Source organism: Helianthus annuus, chromosome 8 (assembly GCF_002127325.2).
Source record: "Helianthus annuus cultivar XRQ/B chromosome 8, HanXRQr2.0-SUNRISE, whole genome shotgun sequence".
Lineage (NCBI taxonomy): Eukaryota > Viridiplantae > Streptophyta > Magnoliopsida > Asterales > Asteraceae > Helianthus > Helianthus annuus.
The window spans coordinates 137337203-137355600 of NC_035440.2; positions in this window are offsets into that span (position 1 = coordinate 137337203).

Here is an 18398-nt window from a genome sequence, read left to right on the forward strand (position 1 = left end):
GCTTTAGTCTTTTCTTTCTTTTCCCTTTGAATTGCCCCTTTCATTTGCAACACTTGCCATGGTGTCGGGGTGATGCCCTTTCTTTTGCCACCCTCATTGATCGTTAGAATGGGTAAAACCCTTTTACCCATATTGAGCCTTTCGAGGTGATCAATGTGGCTTTTCATCTTAAAGAAATAAGATGGGACCGATTGGGTTTCCTCTATCCGATATGCATGAAGTGCTTGAACAGTTTCGAAACGTTCTACCCTTGCTTGTTGTAGGAAGATTTCCTTCAATTGGGTAATCATGTCATACGCTCATGATGTTCAAAATCCTTTTGAATCTCGGGAATCATAGTTCCTAACATGAGGCAAGAGGCTTGCATAGTATCCTCGGTATACTTAATCCAATCATTATATGTGACAACCCGAGTTTTCAAGGTTTGTGCCATTAAATCTCATGATCCTAACTCCTCAGTATTCCTTTTCAACGTTGCTTGTTTAGAGGAAACTTGTTATATGTTATGTATTACTATAGTCCTGTTAAACCAAACGCACATTATAACCCCGTTAAACTATATGTTTTGTATTTGGGCCACGTGTATGTTGAACTATATGTTTTGTATTTGGGCCGCGTGTGTGTTGAACTATATGTTTTGTATTTGGACCGAGTGTATGTCAAACAATATGCTTTACATAATCCCTTTAACAACCACTCCACTTCGGCCCACACCTACCACCATAGGCCCGAAAACCCATAACCCACTACGGGTTACGTATACAAGAGGGGAAGGGAGGGGATACGTAAAATAGGATTTGGTAGCATAGCAAACCCTAACTACCTGGCACACCCCCCCCATCGAAGCACATCTCCCTCGCGGACCTGTCCCATTTGTCTAGAAAAAAAATTCATCTCAGTTAGTATGCTTGTACCTGTTTAATCTTAATTGGTTGATTCACGGTTATGTGTGGGTTATTACTAAATTGCATGGATGTTCATGAGTTCTTGTGTGATCTAGGGTTTTAACCACTCTATATGATATAGTAAACTGATGAGTCCATGCGACCCAATATCTGGATGTTTTAATTATGGATAAATGATGATTCCTTGTAAGGATAAATTACTAGATTGATGTCAATTGTGGCTCATGTTACGGTTTAATAAACTAGGGTTATATGATAAAAATTGTGTTTTTAATAATAATAATGGTTATGATAGTTATAGGGCTGTTGTAAAACCGAAAAGAATGATAAGTTCCTTTATATTGTCGAATAGCATAGGATGGATGGTGGTATGATGTCAATGTTCATTATAATGCTGGAATATTGAGTTGGTTCTGTTTGAATGATTGATTGCAAGAGATGTGTTATTAGTGTATATATATATATAGTTGCAATGTTTGAATTATTTGCTGATTCTTGGATTGGTTATGCTAGTACATGATGACCTCTAATATACCACCCACAACACATATTACATGTCATAAGTGTGTTGAATAAAAACCTGCATAATGATGTTTAAATTATTGCATGTTAAGTATTTGTTAGGGGTTAGTAGTGGGCCGAAACTTTAGTGTACATGGACTCAAATAACAATGTTGGTAACTAGGTATAAACTGATATATAAAATGTTGATATGCTATTGAGTACTGATTTCGTGATAATGGCACTTAGAACCATCGTAGGATACATGAAAAACAATTTAAAACAAGTAATGTTCGGTTCATCGATTTTCTGCAGAAAATACGCCAACTTCGGCAGTCTTTTTCGGGACTTAAACTTGTCGAAACTCTAGGTTTTCTGAGCCTAATATTAAGTACTCGGAAGTAGATTTCAAACCGCGGTGATTTCATATTTTGTTGACAGGTCTAAGTATTTTTAAAGGATTAAATCGCAAAACCGCTCTAAGCTGTCATTTTCTGCAGAAAATGCAGCTCACGTTTCATGTCATAACTTCGTATTTGTTTACTGTTTAGACTTGAAAATTTTACTGTAGATGCTCTTAAGTGTCTTGTAAATCTCCAACTGGAATTTCGTCAATCGGACTTACGATGAATTTTAAATGAATTTTTCTGTGGACTGCAGTCAGAAAGTGACGAATCTGATTGCAGCCCGGTAAATGAATTTTATAAAATAATTGGTGATGAATTGGATCCCTAGATTTTGACACAATAATATTTGGATTTATTGAAACGTTCTGTAGTTTTTTGGGAACTATCCAATGCCCGAACGGTTTCGATTAACGCACCGCAAATTGTCCGAAAATGCACCAAAAAACTGAAATTTTGTGACAAGATTTATTGTGTAATTTGTGACAAAAATGTGGCCACTATTTCGAATAGCGACACTTTGCATGCATGTGTACACATATAGATATTATAATATTTTACGTGCTACGTGTTAGATACGTATAGGAGTTTTGTGCATTACTTGAACATGAACCTGACTTGTATGGTAACCATGTTAGGACGTGGTTGACCACATTAGCTCAAGTGACCATTTATCTACCGAGCTAATCCAAGGTGAGTTCACACTCTTTATAAGGCATGGGATTCCCGGTGGTTGGGAATGGGTTAAGGAATTTAAAATGGAACCTACATATCCTCCTTGGGTAGGATATGTACCGCCATCCTCCATGGGTAGGATGCCAATATTAATCCTGCGTATTCTCCTTGGGTAGAATACGTACGTTCGTCCTCCTTGGGTAGGACAACAATCTTAAAACTTACTAGACAAAACTCTGTAATGAAGTCCCTCATTTTTATATTGGCTTAATCGCCGGGCCAATGGCGGGCGGGTCATTAGTTATTAGTGCTATTAGGGTTGACAAGCCTCACACCGTGCCGGTAGGACAGGCATGTACTAATGGATCTAGCACTTAGTCAATGATGATAGACATTGACGTAGGGCACAACTTACTTTCGTCAGTTGTCGATATGGTAATGGTCTAGTGGTTCACATAGGGAAGCCCCCACTGGTTATGGATATGGTTTGGGAAACAAAGATACTGGTTAACTCGTGGTTTACGAAACAACTTATGGTTTTCGAAACAGACATTAAAACTAAACAACCAACTGTGAACTCGCTCAACTTTGTTATTGACTCGTTGTTACATGCCTTGCAGGCCTTTAGGTGCTTATTGCTGGAACTTGCTGTATGGGATGCTGGAGCAGTCATGGGTCGAAATGCACGGAATCGCAACACAAGACTAGTAGTTTTTACATGTGAATTCTAAACTCTTAACGAATGAATTATGCTTCTGCTGTTTACTATGAATTATTCGTAACTTGTAATACTTGACGTTAATAAATGAAAGTTTTATTTAAATGTACCTATGAGTTCAATGTGATTGATGGCTAGATCCTGGTACGTCACACGCCTCGCGGGGGTTTCCGCATGTGGTATTTTGGGGTGTGACAGATTGGTATCAGAGCCATTGGTTATAGTGAACTTGGTTTTAAAAAAGGGGAAAAACGTTTTTGTAAAACCAGACTATAACCGAACAGTTCTGAAAACGTGAATACGACCATGACACTCAGCTCCAGATTGCAAGGTTTATCTCTTGTATACTCATTGTACTGTATAACTAGTGAACACTTACATATGATATTGCATGTGATTGCACGTTTAGCACAACAGTATGAATTCATATATTACTTGCACGTGTTATGACTAATAGGGTGGTATTTCCCTAAACCCTCATGACTTACGCTTCGTGATGCTCTTTGTTTGCTACTTAATTTTGAGGAACCATTTGACATGAGTTAAGAAGAGCTGATATGAGCATGCAAATCACAATATTATTGTGGGTGCACACATAATAATAATGTGGGGTGCATGCGAGTCCCATTGAGCCTTAACAAGTGGAAAAGGGGTTCCATTCCGTTATTTGATGTGAAACATAACAAACCTATAAGGGTCATAGCAGTGATTATCCCCTACTCGAACGTGAACTTTTCATTCCTCTCTGGATCCTTTCGAATCTCGATGCTATCAAGTATTACCTAAACACCCATCTGGACGCCTAGCGAACTGTGTAGAATATTAGGTGCTTGTACGAACATCCTCGAGTTGGATGTTGCAACGACAATGATTGGTCTATATCTTTCTCACCTATCTTCGTTTGCTGGAAACTTAACGTATTGACGCCTTAGATCCCGGAGTGCGATCACTTCTGCAACACCCTTGTAACATATCGTGTATTACTCAGTCAACTTGCAAGAACGATGGACTTCAGCATTTGAATGACCCTAGTTACCAACAATTAAAATCAACGATTTGACTCCAATCGAATCCTTTTCCCAGCCAGCGACTCATGGGAGTCAACTTTTACGAATTAATCAGGAGATAACCAATGACAACTGACTGTAATGGAATGTGAAACTCCCCGCACAGTGAGTAGTGCCTTAGCACGTACCATGAAATGTGAAGTGGTGGACCCCGTCGGTAAAAGGTCGTAGAGCTCCGTTTCAAACAACAGCTTTAGAGGCAACAGTCACGGCAACAATAAGGTATTTGTAATGGTAACCAACAATATAGAAATGGAGGAGCCTACGACACGGAGCGGCTGTTGCTAAATCAAAATGACAACAACCAAGGAAACGACAGTCGTACAGGAAATACTTGCAACAAGTACAACCACACAGGAAATGATGCTCATGGAGGGGCATTTAGGATTGGCGTGGGCGATGCCAGGATTGTAATAACATGGTGGCATACACGTTCTGGGTAGCGAATTACTGCGTCTCAGTTATATAACCCTGATGTTTCTTGAAACCCAACCTGTTGTGGGATCGACTGATGGTAAGACAATGGAAACCTCATATGATCGTTGGGATGCAAACTCAATCTTGTGGAACAAGTGTTCGACATCGACCTTTCTTATGTTGTTCTTGATAGATGTACCATGTGAGGAGACGATTCTGCGTATTCCTCCCCTTCGTGGAGGATTGTTATCTGTTCTAACGCGTCAGAGTGGCGCAACGGTTAGCGTCATTTCAGCAATGAAAGCCAGGAGTATCTACGGAGAAATTACCCCGCTATGTTAGCAACTGTTATGGACGTAAGGTTAGGAAAAAGGGGATCGAGGTTCCACCAATTGTTCGTAATTACCCTCCATGTGCTGCCCGAGGAACTCCCAGGATCACCTCTACAACTGTTAGGTAGGAACTCAGTTTGACCTCGCGCTAGAGGCAGTTCTAACTACTCGTACTCTTTACCGTCTTGCACCAGGAGGGTTGCAGGAGCTGTTTAACCAACTACAGGAACTGTAGGACAGGAGTTTTCGCTTTAAGGAGTCCCCGCTACACCCATGAAGAGAAGCCTTTTCGTATGTGTACTGACTATCGAGAACTCAACAAGGTGTCAGTTGAGAACCGTTTGCCTCGACCATGTATTGACAACCGGTCGACCAGTTGCGAGGAACAAGTTTCCATTCAGGGATTGGCTAGCAAACTATCAGATGGAAGTCCAAGAGGAGGATGCTCTGAGAACAGCACGTCGAACGCAATGTAGCCATTTCAACTTTGTACGCCATGATCATTGAGTTGATCAACACATCACCAGCTTTATGGATCCCCAGAATCGCCCGTGTTTAGTAATGACGTTTTGGATTATCTCAAGGAGGAAGAAATATCTTGGGCGACATTTGTATCTTATTTTAGAACTCCTGAGGGAAGAGTCGCACCGCGCGAAGTCTTGATAAAGTTAACTTCTGGATTCGAGAGGTACCTTTTGGGTCATATAACCAACAAAATAGGAATGTACGTGGATCTCGCTAAGACCCGTTTTGGTTGGAAACTGATCGACACCAAAGAGTCCTTCGAGGGTACAACAATTTCTTGGACCCACTTGATATTCGCAGATTAATCCCAGGATTTTCGAAGGTCACGCAGCTTAAATCTCTTTAGCACGACAGGGTGTCGTGTTCGTGAAAGACGAAACAGGAGGACGTCTTTTCAGCTTTCGAATTCCAACTCTGTAATGCACTGAGCATCGTCTTTACCCGAGGGTGCGGGTGATTTAGTGGTATACCATGATGGTCCGAATCAGAGTCCCAGTTACACACCAACACAACACGAGAGAGTGATGACTTACGTAATGGAGTTACAAAGAGAAACTGCACGATACACAACTGGCGGTGAAAACCGTGGCCTTGGGATTTTAGATGGAGGCATCACTTGGACGGTACCCGATGCGTTGTTTAGACCGATCACAAGGGCCTCCCGTGTACCCAGGTTTTGAAAGAGCTAAATCAATTAATGGCATCGCTGGATGGAACTTTAGGATGATTACGACTATGAAACTTGAACGTGCACGAGCTTTGCAGCTCACTATCGACTCTAACTTAGCTGACCAGACTCGCTCTGTTCAAACTGGAGAATTGAAGGTAGAGGATTTTCAAGTTGAACCCATGCGGGGCATGGAGAAGCAACCTTTGACAGGTCGAACGATACTCGTTACCTCATGGAATGAAGGTGGGTCTCATTATACGGCAACTGTAGGGAACTCGTGTTGAGCAAAGCACACCGACTTCGATATTCTAGTCGTCTGGGTTTTGATGAGAGGCATTAGGATTTATAAACCTTGTACTGGTAATCTGGCATGAAGGCCCACCTAGCTAGGTATGGGAATGATGTTTGACTTGTGGGAAAGTCAAGGTGAAGTGTTAGTAACCAGAAACACTTATATGGAAAGCGAAAACAGACTGCCATGGAATTGGTCGCTAGTCTACTTACAACTCGAAACAGAAACAATATCACCTGGATGATCTTTGATTATCTCACATAACCAGCACACTTTCTAGCCATCAAGGAAACAGATAAGTTTTCTACACTTGCAGTCATCTACCTGAAAGAAGTAGTTGCTAGGCACGGGGTGCCAACCTCCTTTATCTCTGATCGCGACCCACGATTTGCATCTGATTTGTGGCAAGCGATGCACAAATCCTTTGGCTCATGTTTAGACATGAGCACAGCATATCATCTGCAGACGGATGGGCAGACTAAACGCACCATCCAAACTCTTGAAGACATGCTTCGAGCATGTGTAATCGACTTTGGTAATGGCTGGGAAAGACACCTCCCTTTAGTGGAGTTTTCGTATAACAACAGTTACCACACCAGCATTCAGGCTGCTCCGTTCGAGGCATTGTACGGGCGGAAGTGCCGATCACCTCTTTCTTGGGCAGAAGTTGGAAATAGCCAAATCACTGGCCCAAAACCGTCGTAGAAACAAAAGAGAAGATTGCTCAGATACGACAATGAATGGCGACAGCTCGTGACCGTCAGAAAAGCTACGCTGATAAGCACAGGAAACCACTCAAGTTCTAGGTTGGGGATCGAGTACTACTTAAGGTCTCACCTTGAAAAGGTGTAGTTCGTTTTGGTAAACGAGGTAAACTTAACCTGCGACATGTTGGACCTTTCGAAATCACGGAGAGAATCGGCAAGGTGGCCTACAGATTCAATCTACCAGAAGAACTCAGTGGAGTTCACAACGTATTCCATGTGATGAATCCAAAGAAGTGTCTGTCAGATGAAACCCTCATAGTTCCTTTCAAGGAGCTCACAATCGACGATCAGTTGTGATTTGTCGAAGAACCAGTGAAAATCTTGGATCGGGAGGTCAAGATTCTCAAATGCTCTAGGATACCTGTTGTTCGAGTTCGTTGGAACTCCCATCATGGCCCAGAGTTTACCTGGGAACGAGAAGACCAAATGAAACACAAATATCCCCAGTTATTCGTGAACAATGAAACCACTACTAAGGCTAAAGCTACTGCGGAATTTCAGGATGAAATTCCAAACAAACGGGGGGATGATGTGACACCCCAGGGAAACCAGGAAACCACACAACCTAACTAGCTTCCTCAGTAGCTACGCCTTAAATTTCGGGACGAAATTTCTTTTAAGTTGGGGATGATGTGACAACCCGAATTTTCAAGGTTTGTGTCGTTACATCTCGTGCTCTAACTCCTCATTATTCCTTTTCAACGTTTCTTGTTTAGAGGAGACTTGTTATATGTTATGTGTTATTGTAGTCCTGTTAAACAAAACGCACATTATAACCCCGTTAAACTAAATGTTTTGTATTTGGGCCGCGTGTATGTTGAACTATATGTTTTGTATTTGGGCCGCGTGTGTGTTGAACTATATGTTTTGTATTTGGACCGAGTGTATGTCAAACAATATGCTTTACATAATCCCTTTAACAACCACTCCACTTCGGCCCACACCTACCACCATAGACCCGAAAACCCATAACCCACTATGGGTTACGTATACAAGAGGGGAAGGGAGGGGATACGTAAAATAGGATTTGGTAGCATAGCAAACCCTAACTACTGGGCACACCCCCCCCCATCGAAGCACATCTCCCTCTCGGACCTTTCCCATTTGTCTAGAAAAAAAATCCATCTCGGTTAGTATGCTTGTACCTGTTTAATCATAATTGGTTGATTCACGGTTATGTGTGGATTATTACTAAATTGCATGGATGTTCATGAGTTCTTGTGTGTTCTAGGGTTTTAACCATTCTATATGATATAGTAAATTGATAAGTCCATGCGACCCAATATCTGGATGTTTCAATTATGGATAAATGATGATTCCTTGTAAGGATAAATTACTAGATTGATGTCAATTATGGCTCATGTTACGGTTTAATAAACTAGGGTTATATGATAAAAATTGTGTTTTTAATAATAATGGTTATGATAGTTATAGGGCTGTTGTAAAAATGAAAAGAATGATAAGTGCCTTTATATTGTCGAATAGCATAGGATGGATGGTGGTTTGATGTCAATGTTCATTATAATGCTGGAATATTGAGTTGGTTCTGCTTGAATGTTTGATTGCATGAGATGTGTTATTAGTGTATATATATATAGTTGCAACGTTTGAATTATTTGCTGATTCTTGGATTGGTTATGCTAGTACATGATGACCTCTAATATACCACCCACAATACATATTACATGTCATAAGTGTTTTGAATAAAAACCTGCATAATGATGTTTAAGTATTTGTTAGGAGTTAGTAGTGGGCCGAAACTTTAGTGTACATGGACTCAAATAACAATGTTGGTAACTAGGTATAAACTGATATATAAAATGTTGATATGCTATTGAGTACTGATTTAGTGATAACAGCACTTAGAACCATCGTAGGATACATGAAAAACAATTTAAAACAAGTAATGTTCGGTTCAACGATTTTCTGCAGAAAATACGCCAACTTCAGCAGTCTTTTTTGGGACTTAAACTTGTCGAAACTCTAGGTTTTCTGAGCCTAAAATTAAGTACTCGGAAGTATATTTCAAACCGCAGTGATTTCATATTTTTTGACAGGTCTAAGTATTTTTAACGGATTAAGTCGCAAAACTTCTCTAAGTTGTCATTTTCTGCAGAAAATACAGCTCACGTTTCGTTTCATAACTTCGTATCTGTTTACTGTTTAGACTTGAAAATTTTACTGTAGATGCTCTTAAGTGTCCGTGTAAATATCCAACTTGAATTTCGTCAATCAGACTTACGATGAATTTTAAATGAATTTTTCGGTGGACTGCAGTCAGAAAGTGACGAATCTGATTGCAGCCCGTAAATGAATTTTATAAAATAATTGGTGATGAATTGGATCCCGAGATTTTGACACAATAATATTTGGATCGATTGAAACATTCTGTAATTTTTTGGGAACTATCCAGTGCCCGAACGGTCCCGATTAACGCACCGCAAATTGTCCGAAAATGCACCAAAAGCTGAAATTTTGTGACAAGATTTATTGTGTAATTTGTGACAAAAATGTGGCCACTATTTCGAATAGCAACACTTTGCATGCATGTGTAGATATATAGATATTATAATATTTTACGTGCTACATGTTAGATACGTATAGGAGTTTTGTGCATTACTTGAACATGAAGCTGACTTGTATAGTAACCTTGTTAGGACGTGGTTGACCACATTAGCTCAAGTGACCATTTATCTGCCGAGCTAATTCAAGGTGAGTTCACACTCTTTATAATGGGATTCCCGGTGGTTGGGAATGGGTTAAGGAATTTAAAACGGATCCTACATATCCTCCTTGGGTAGGATATGTACCGCCCTCCTCCATGGGTAGGATGCCAATATTAATCCTGCGTATTCTCCTTGGGTAGAATACGTACGTTCGTCCTCCTTGGGTAGGGCAACAACCTTAACACTTACTAGACAAAACTCTATCATGAAGTCCTTCATTTTTATATCGACTTAATACCCGGGCCAATGGCGAGCGGGTCATTAGTTAATAGCGCTATTATGGTTGACAAGCCTCACACCGTGCCGGTAGGACGGGCGTGTACTAATGGATCTGGGCACTTAGTCAATGATGATAGACATTGACGTAGGGCACAACTTACTTTCGTTAGTTGTCGATATGGTAACGGTCTAGTGGTTCACATAGGGAAACCCCCACTAGTTATGGATATGGTTTGGGACAAAGATACTGGTTAACTCGTGGTTTACGAAACAACTTATGGTTTTCGAAACAGACATTAAAACTAAACAACCAACTGTGAACTCGCTCAACTTTGTTGTTGACTTGTTGTTACATGCCTTGTAGGCCTTTAGGTGCTTATTGCTGGAACTTGCTGTCTGAGATGCTGGAGCGGTCATGGGTCGAAATGCACGGAATCGCAACACAAGACTAGTAGTTTTTACAAGTGAATTCTAAACTCTTAATGAATGAATTATGCTTCCGCTGTATACTATGAATTATTCGTAACTTGTAATACTTGACGTTAATAAATGAAAGTTTTATTTAAATGTACCTATGAGTTCAATGTGATTGATGGCTAGATCCTGGTACGTCACACGCCTCGCGGGGGTTTCCGTATGTGGTATTTTGGGGGTGTGACATTATAGGCATCCACATCTTCCATAAGAGGTTCATCGGGATTAGGATCGTCCAACACATAGGATATCTGTCACACCCCCAAAAATCCACACGCGGAGTACCACCGCTTGGAGGCGTGACGTGACCAGGATCGAGCCACCAATCATATTGAATGACGTAATTAAGTAAATGAAAACCAACCACAATACAATTGGTGACCAAACTAAAATGACCGTTTTTAAGTTAACAGCGGAAGCATAAAACGTGAGTCCAAAACATAAGTTCATAGTTCATGAGTTTAAAGTCCAAACGTAGGTTTAATAAGTTCGTAAGGATTAAATGCTTATCACGGAACATAACAATCCGTATTCCACAACAACCTCCTCCTCGTGCAAGCTCCATAAGCGCCTAGCGACCTGTAAGGCATGTAACAACGAGTCAACAACAAAGTTGAGTGAGTTCACGTTTAGTTGTTTAGTTTTAAGTTGTTTCTGAAAACATGGTTTGTCTTTCGTTGGCGTAATTGCCGTGGGGGTTACCCCGTAGTTGAAAGTATGATTAACCAGTTCATTCTTTATTACCCAAACCTTATCCATGATCAGTGGGGGCTTCCCCATGTGAACCACTAGACCGTATCATATCGACTGCTACGCAAGTAAGTTGTACTCTACATCAGTGTCTATCATCACTGATGGTTTGCCATAGTCAATTAGTACACGCCCGTCTGACAGGCACGGTGTGAGGTTTGTTAAACCAAATAGCGCTATTAACTAATGACCCGCTCGCCATTGGCCTCGGCGATTAAGTCGATATAAATTGAGGGACTTCATGATAGAGTTTTGTCTAGTAAGTTTTAAGGTTGTTGTCCTACCCAAGGAGGACGAACGTACGTATTCTACCCAAGGAGAATACGCAGGATTAATATTGGCATCCTACCCATGGAGGATGGCCGTACATATCCTACCCAAGGAGGATATGTAGATTCCGTTTTAAATTCTTTAACCCATTCCCAACCACCGGGAATCCCATGCCTTAGAAAGTATGTGAACTCACCTTGGTTTGCTCGGTTAGATTCGAAAATATAGCTAACAGTCAAGGTCGGTCAATCACGTCCTAATATGATTGCCACTTAGTTTGTTAGTGACTTCAAATAAGCACAAAGTTCCTACACGCATCTACCAGATAACATGCATCACTTTAACGGTTTATGCCCATATAAACTTCCCATCTATTCCCGTTCATAAGCAAACATACGACATTGCATATATAGCACATATAACATGTTATATCATTCACAGATAACCTACCCGACATTTAGACACGCAAATCACTACTTATGTCGTTTCAGCTTTGATCTTCAAAACTGGGCTGTTTTCGGGGATTTTAATAAAATAGTTAACATGTTCCAAAAATTCCTAACTTTTTACAGAAGGTCTTAAATGATCCAAATATTATGGTGTAAAAATATCGGGATCCAATTCATCACCAATATTTTATAAAAATTCATTTTCCTGACTGCAATCAGATTCATCTTTTTCTGATTGCAGTCCACGGAATAATTCATTAAAAATTCATTGTAAGTCGGATTGACGAAATTCTAGTGGGACAATTACTAAGACATCAGTGTCCATCTACAGTACCAATTTCGTGACCTAGTTCTACTCAGGTTTCAAGTTATGATGAAGAATATAAAACATATTTTCAGCAGAAAAAATGCAGCTTTAGCTGCTGTTACAAAATGACACTTTAAAAATAGTAAACGAAGTCCAAAAATTATGATTCCAGAGCCATTAGAACCATATTTCATAATACATAAATCTAGACTTCAGAAAATCAGTTTTTCGTTCAGTTACGGTCTGGTTACAGCCAACTGAAGTTGGCTGTAATCACTAAACAACCATCCTGTTTTCAGCTTTTAACATTCTAAAGCGTGTTAGATTGATTCCGTTAACATGTTTAGCGATCAATAACGACATTTAACCTTAACAAGTAATCGGCAGAAAATCAGCAACATATCAAAACAACTTCATACTAATATTATTACATCATGTTCCATCTTTAATGTTCATCTTCTTGGTTCTTGTTATTTAGTGTTTAAACATAAGTATCATACTACATCATTTAGCCAAAAAAAAAAAAAAAAAAACCAAGATGAACAAGGGTTTGTCAAGAGCTTACTACTAGCACAAGGCTAGGGTAGAATCTAGTGAAGAAGATGATGAGAAAGAAATGATGAAGAAGCAAGAACAAGGCTCCTTTTGAAGCTCCACAAGTGCAACCTCCTTGAATCACCTTCAAAGCTTGTATGGAACTTGTTTAATGGATGGAGATGGTTGTGAAGTGGGGGTGGTGGGGGCGGATGTGGGTGTAACCGTGAGGGAGGGAGAGAGAGTGGGAGTAAAGGTGTGAAGATTGTGAATTATATGAAGTGATGGTGCCATACTTAAGGATCTTCATCTAATATCTTGTCTAACATATCAAGCAACAAATCCAATCATATCTACACAAAATATATGGGGATATCTAGTAGGATTTATGAAGTATGGAGGTGATGATTTGTGGGTCCCTTGGGGACCGATTTCAGTTAGGGGGGGGGTTGTTGTAACTTTTTTGCAACTAATAGGTAATGGTTAGTTGATTTCCAAGTATGAACTTCCATATGGTATTTATTTGATATGTAGTGGGTGTTAGGGTGTTCGGGGATCACGACTAGCTCAAAAAATAATTAAACAATGTATTTGACAAATGTTAGGAAACTTTATTTGTAAGTATTGAAGAAAATCTCAATCAACTGGATCTCTGAAGAAGATAACAGTCCTAAAGAACACAGCAAGATGAAGAAAAATAGTTGGGACAACCGAAAAGCAGAATATCTACTACAAAGAATCTCAAGTTGATAAAGAGTTGATTTGGATTATCAGAGAAGGTCGTTTCTGATGGATCTAATGATATTTCTGATGAAATATCATCAGTTTCTGACAAATTCTGATCATCAAAACTTTCTGATGATTTGTTCACCAGAATTTCTGATGAAGTGGCTTATCAGAAATTCTGATGACAAACCCACTTGTCTAAAATCACAACTCTATCCTGCCACCCATGACCGAAGCATGACATTATTGGTTTTCATGATTACAAATGCAACTTGAACGATGGATTCAATGAATATGTCAAATTGCTACTTTATGCAGGACTTATTGCATGAATAAACAATTGTTTATTCATGCCCACAACCGTTTATAAATAGAAGGCTCGAGAGGCAGAAGATACTTGAGTTTGAAGCTTAGCATTCACATACAAACACTCAAACTTCAACTGCTCTTCTCACCCACAGAAATCAAGATTCATTTGTATTAGATAATAATCTTACAATCGCCTTGTTAAACTAATTTGTTTCAAAGTGATATAAACTTGATAATTCTGTAGGTCTTGTTTCTTGAAAGTCTGATTTCCATTTCCGCACATCTTTTTCACATATACTGAAATCACTTGCCATATTACGTAAAAAAAAGTTGTTAAGGCCATACTGGGTCCAACAATTGGTATCAGAGCAGATTGAATAAATTATTTTCAAACGATCAATCGCTCTTCTTCTTTTTTCTAAATATGGCCAGCTTTCAAACCTGGAATAATGCTTTTAACATTGGTTCTATGTCCAAACCTCCGACTCTGGTCAGAGAGGAATACCCCCAATGGAAAATCAGGATGGTCAATTTCCTTAATGGTCATGACCGAGCTCTGTTTCAATCCATTGAAAGGGGTCCACATATACCAATGACTGAAATACCAGCAATTCCAGCAACTGACCAAACACCAGGAATCCCTGCCTCTCGTGCTCCAAAAAGTGAAATAAACTGGAGCCCGGAAGACAAGGATCTGGTGGTTAAGGATGAAAGAGCAAAATCACTCTTAATAATGGCCATCCCTAATGACATATTTTCACAAGTTGATGCTTGTGCATCAGCCAAGGAAATATGGGATCAGTTGGAAAATCTTTGTGAAGGAGGAGAAAGGATGAAGAGAAACAAGAGAACAAACAACGTCTCATCCTATGAAAGGTTTAAAAGTTTACCTAATGAAAAGTTAAATGATACATATCAAAGGTTCACAAAACTTTTAAACGAGCTAAAGAAATTTGGAATAACTAAATCAAATGATGAAAGAAACATTAAATTTCTTGATGCTTTGCCTAGAGAACGGAGAAGTCTCACAATGACTTTGTCCTCAACCTTAGAACTAGGAAACATGAGTCTTCACGACTTATATAGCATCTTGATCCCCAGAGAGGAAGAAATATTTGAAGAAACCATTCAAAGAGGGGGATCTTTAGCTCTTATCTCTAACTCACAAAGACAAACAACTTCCAATAATACACAACCATCAAACAGCCAGGACTTTGAAACTTCTGATTCATCATCAGATTTTTCAGCCTTTGCTGATGCAATAGCACTGCTCACCAAAACATTTGAGCAAAGGTTGAGGGGAGGAAGCCAGAGGTACAAGAGGAGTGATAGAAGGAAGATGGATGATAGATCTAAAGAAGATGTTAGATCTAAAGATAAGGGAAAGGCTGAAGTGGTGTGTTACAAGTGCAAGCAAAAAGGTCATTATGCATTTGAGTGTAAGACCAAGAAGCTGAAAGATGTTGCTTACTATGAAAGGAAGCTTGAGGAAGCTAAGAAGCAACAACAGCAAGTCAACTTAATTGCTGGAACAGATACATGGCTATCGGATGACTCTTCTGATGAAGAAGAAGAAGAAATGGCCAACTTCTATCTCATGGCACTTTCTGATGACATATCAGAGACTTCAGGACAACAGGTAAGTTTAGACAATCTTGATCTTGAACACAAGCTAAATGAGCTCATGTCAGATTTTTTAAACTTGCAAGTTAAACATCAATCAGATGGTAAAAAATCTGATGAGTTGCAGAGGACTTTGAATAAAATCATTCTTGAAAACCAATTACTGATAGAACAAAGTTTAGATCAAAGAGCTAAAATTGAGTTCTATGAAAACGAAAGAAGAGATCTTTACAAGAAAATCAATGATAAAGAAATTAATGTAAGAGGTTTTCAAGAAGCAAAAGAATTCATAAGTTTCATAGAGTCCACTCCAAAAAACAAAGGAGAAGGGTTGGGTTATGTAAGAACAAACAATAACAAACCCACTGTCTTTGTAAAAGCTACTCAACAGACTTCTTATAAATACTTATCAGAATCTGATTCTAAAACTTGCAAATCAACATGTTCTGAATACTCCTTTGATAAGCCAAATTTTAAACCAAAAAAAAGTGAATGTAGTCAAGAGTTTGTAAAAACTCCAGAAGCAGTTCACTCATCTTTTCAAAACTATCCCTACATTCCATCACAAGAAGGAAAATCAGAAATTTCTGATGATTCCTGTATGTGTGTTGAAATACTGAAGCTTGTTCAACACCATCTCCAAAAGAAAAACAAAAATTCTGTTAATGGCTCAGCATCCAACAGAAATTCTGATGAAAGGTCATCTAGAAGAATTAATAAAACCAGAATATCACCAGAAAGTGTACCCAAGCATGCCTGGGTACCTAAAAACCACTAATAATTTCATTTCAGGACCATCATGTGCAGCAGATCTGGTACTGCGACTCAGGAAGCTCCAAGCACATGACCGGAGATAGGAGCTTACTCAGCAACTTTGTCTCAAAGCTGGGTAAAATGGTAAATTTAAAAAAAAATGAAAGGAAGATCTGACCATTGAAGAAAGTAGTCTATAAAGGCTTAAGGTACATTCTGCTAAATCATGGTCAAAATTGTGATAAAGTTCTCTGTGATTTGTAACCTGTTTGAGTAAAAAAATAAAAAATTTACATTTCTGATAAGATATCAGAAAATCTGATAAAATTTAAGAAGAATCTGATACATCATCAGAAAAATCTAACAAATTATCAGAATTTCTGGTAATTATTCGAACAAGTTCATACATTTCATCACCTTTATTCATAATTCAAAATTGACAAATTCATAATTTTTTTTTGTTTTGTTTTATTTTATTTTCTTTGGCAAACGTCACATAACAGAAGATTTTCTAAATATTATCAATAGGTGTAGAGATTTTTTTCTCTCTTTCTTTCTTCATTAAATACACTGAAATGACAACAGTAGGCAATCATGATAGAAAACTGAAAGATAGCCGCCTAAATCATTTAATGAAGAAGGGTTCAATCTGGGTTATTTTTAAGATCACCTGATAAAACAATAAAATAACTAAGATTGTGGTAGACAAGATTTAGTGGGTAGATAACATTAATGACAGTTCTTAAAATTTACTATATATGTCTACCACATTAAGCAAAAACAATCACCTTCATTCAGAAAAATCTCTTCATTTCCTTCTTCACAGATAAAGATTTTCACTTAAAAAAATGCTTACGATACAAGCTGATCGTTTCCCACTTCTTTTACATCCATACCACAACCTCAGACTCAGAACCAGTTTTGAGGGTCCTCTCTGGGATGGATGCCAAGCTGTGGTAAACATGCTTATGGCAAGTAACTTGGGAAATGCTCTAACTGCCAACATAACAATATTCCCTGAAATCCTTCAAACATTCTGGCAAAACGCAAAATTGTCAGAAAGTCAAGATAGAGGGTGGATATATGTTGAAAGTAAAGTTCTCAATCAAACGATCAGAATAACTGAAAAGACCATCAGAACAGCTCTTCAACTCAATGATGACAACAATGTTCTGATGTTCTCAGAAGATGAGATTGAAGAAACTTTGGAGCACATGGGGTACAATCCTGAAAATGATCCCAGAGCAATCAACAAAAATGGCTTCATCAAACCATGGCAGTTTCTAATCACTCAACTGGGTGCATGCTTAATGAGGAAAACCATAAATCATCATGAAGCATCTAACAAGTTGTTAGAAATTTGCCGAGCTGTCACATTAAAAGTTCCTTACAACTTCTCTTATTATCTAATGAGAGACTTTGCAAGCAACATGTGGTCAAGCAGGCCATTTTTGATGTATCTACGCTTTTTAATGAAGATAATCACAAGTCAACTAGACTTTGGTGGAATTCCTGCTGGTTATCAAAGAGCAGAACTGATTCTTCAGTAAAATACAAGCATAGCTTTACTTAGACCAACAAACAAAAATTTTGGTTTAGTAACTGAACAATGGGTACTACTTGAGATTGAATATGGAGATGGAATAGACATTGATTAAAACCCTTCATAAGTAGGTATTATGTGTGTAAATGGTATGTAGTAGATATGTTTATATGGTATCAAAAATGCTACATGTTTTGCTTTAAATCTTGCTACATAAGTAATTTTTTTAAGGAAAATCTAGTAAGAATCAAATAAAATCTGATAAGATTTGATAAATCATCAGAATCTGATAGAATTTATCAGAAACTTCATCAAATCATCAGAATTTGATTCAAAATCACCAGATAGAACTGAAAATTTTTGATACAAATCATCAGAAATTTGTTTAAAAAAAAGGGTGACAAATTGAGGGGGAAATACATCAAATTCTGTTGACTTCTGT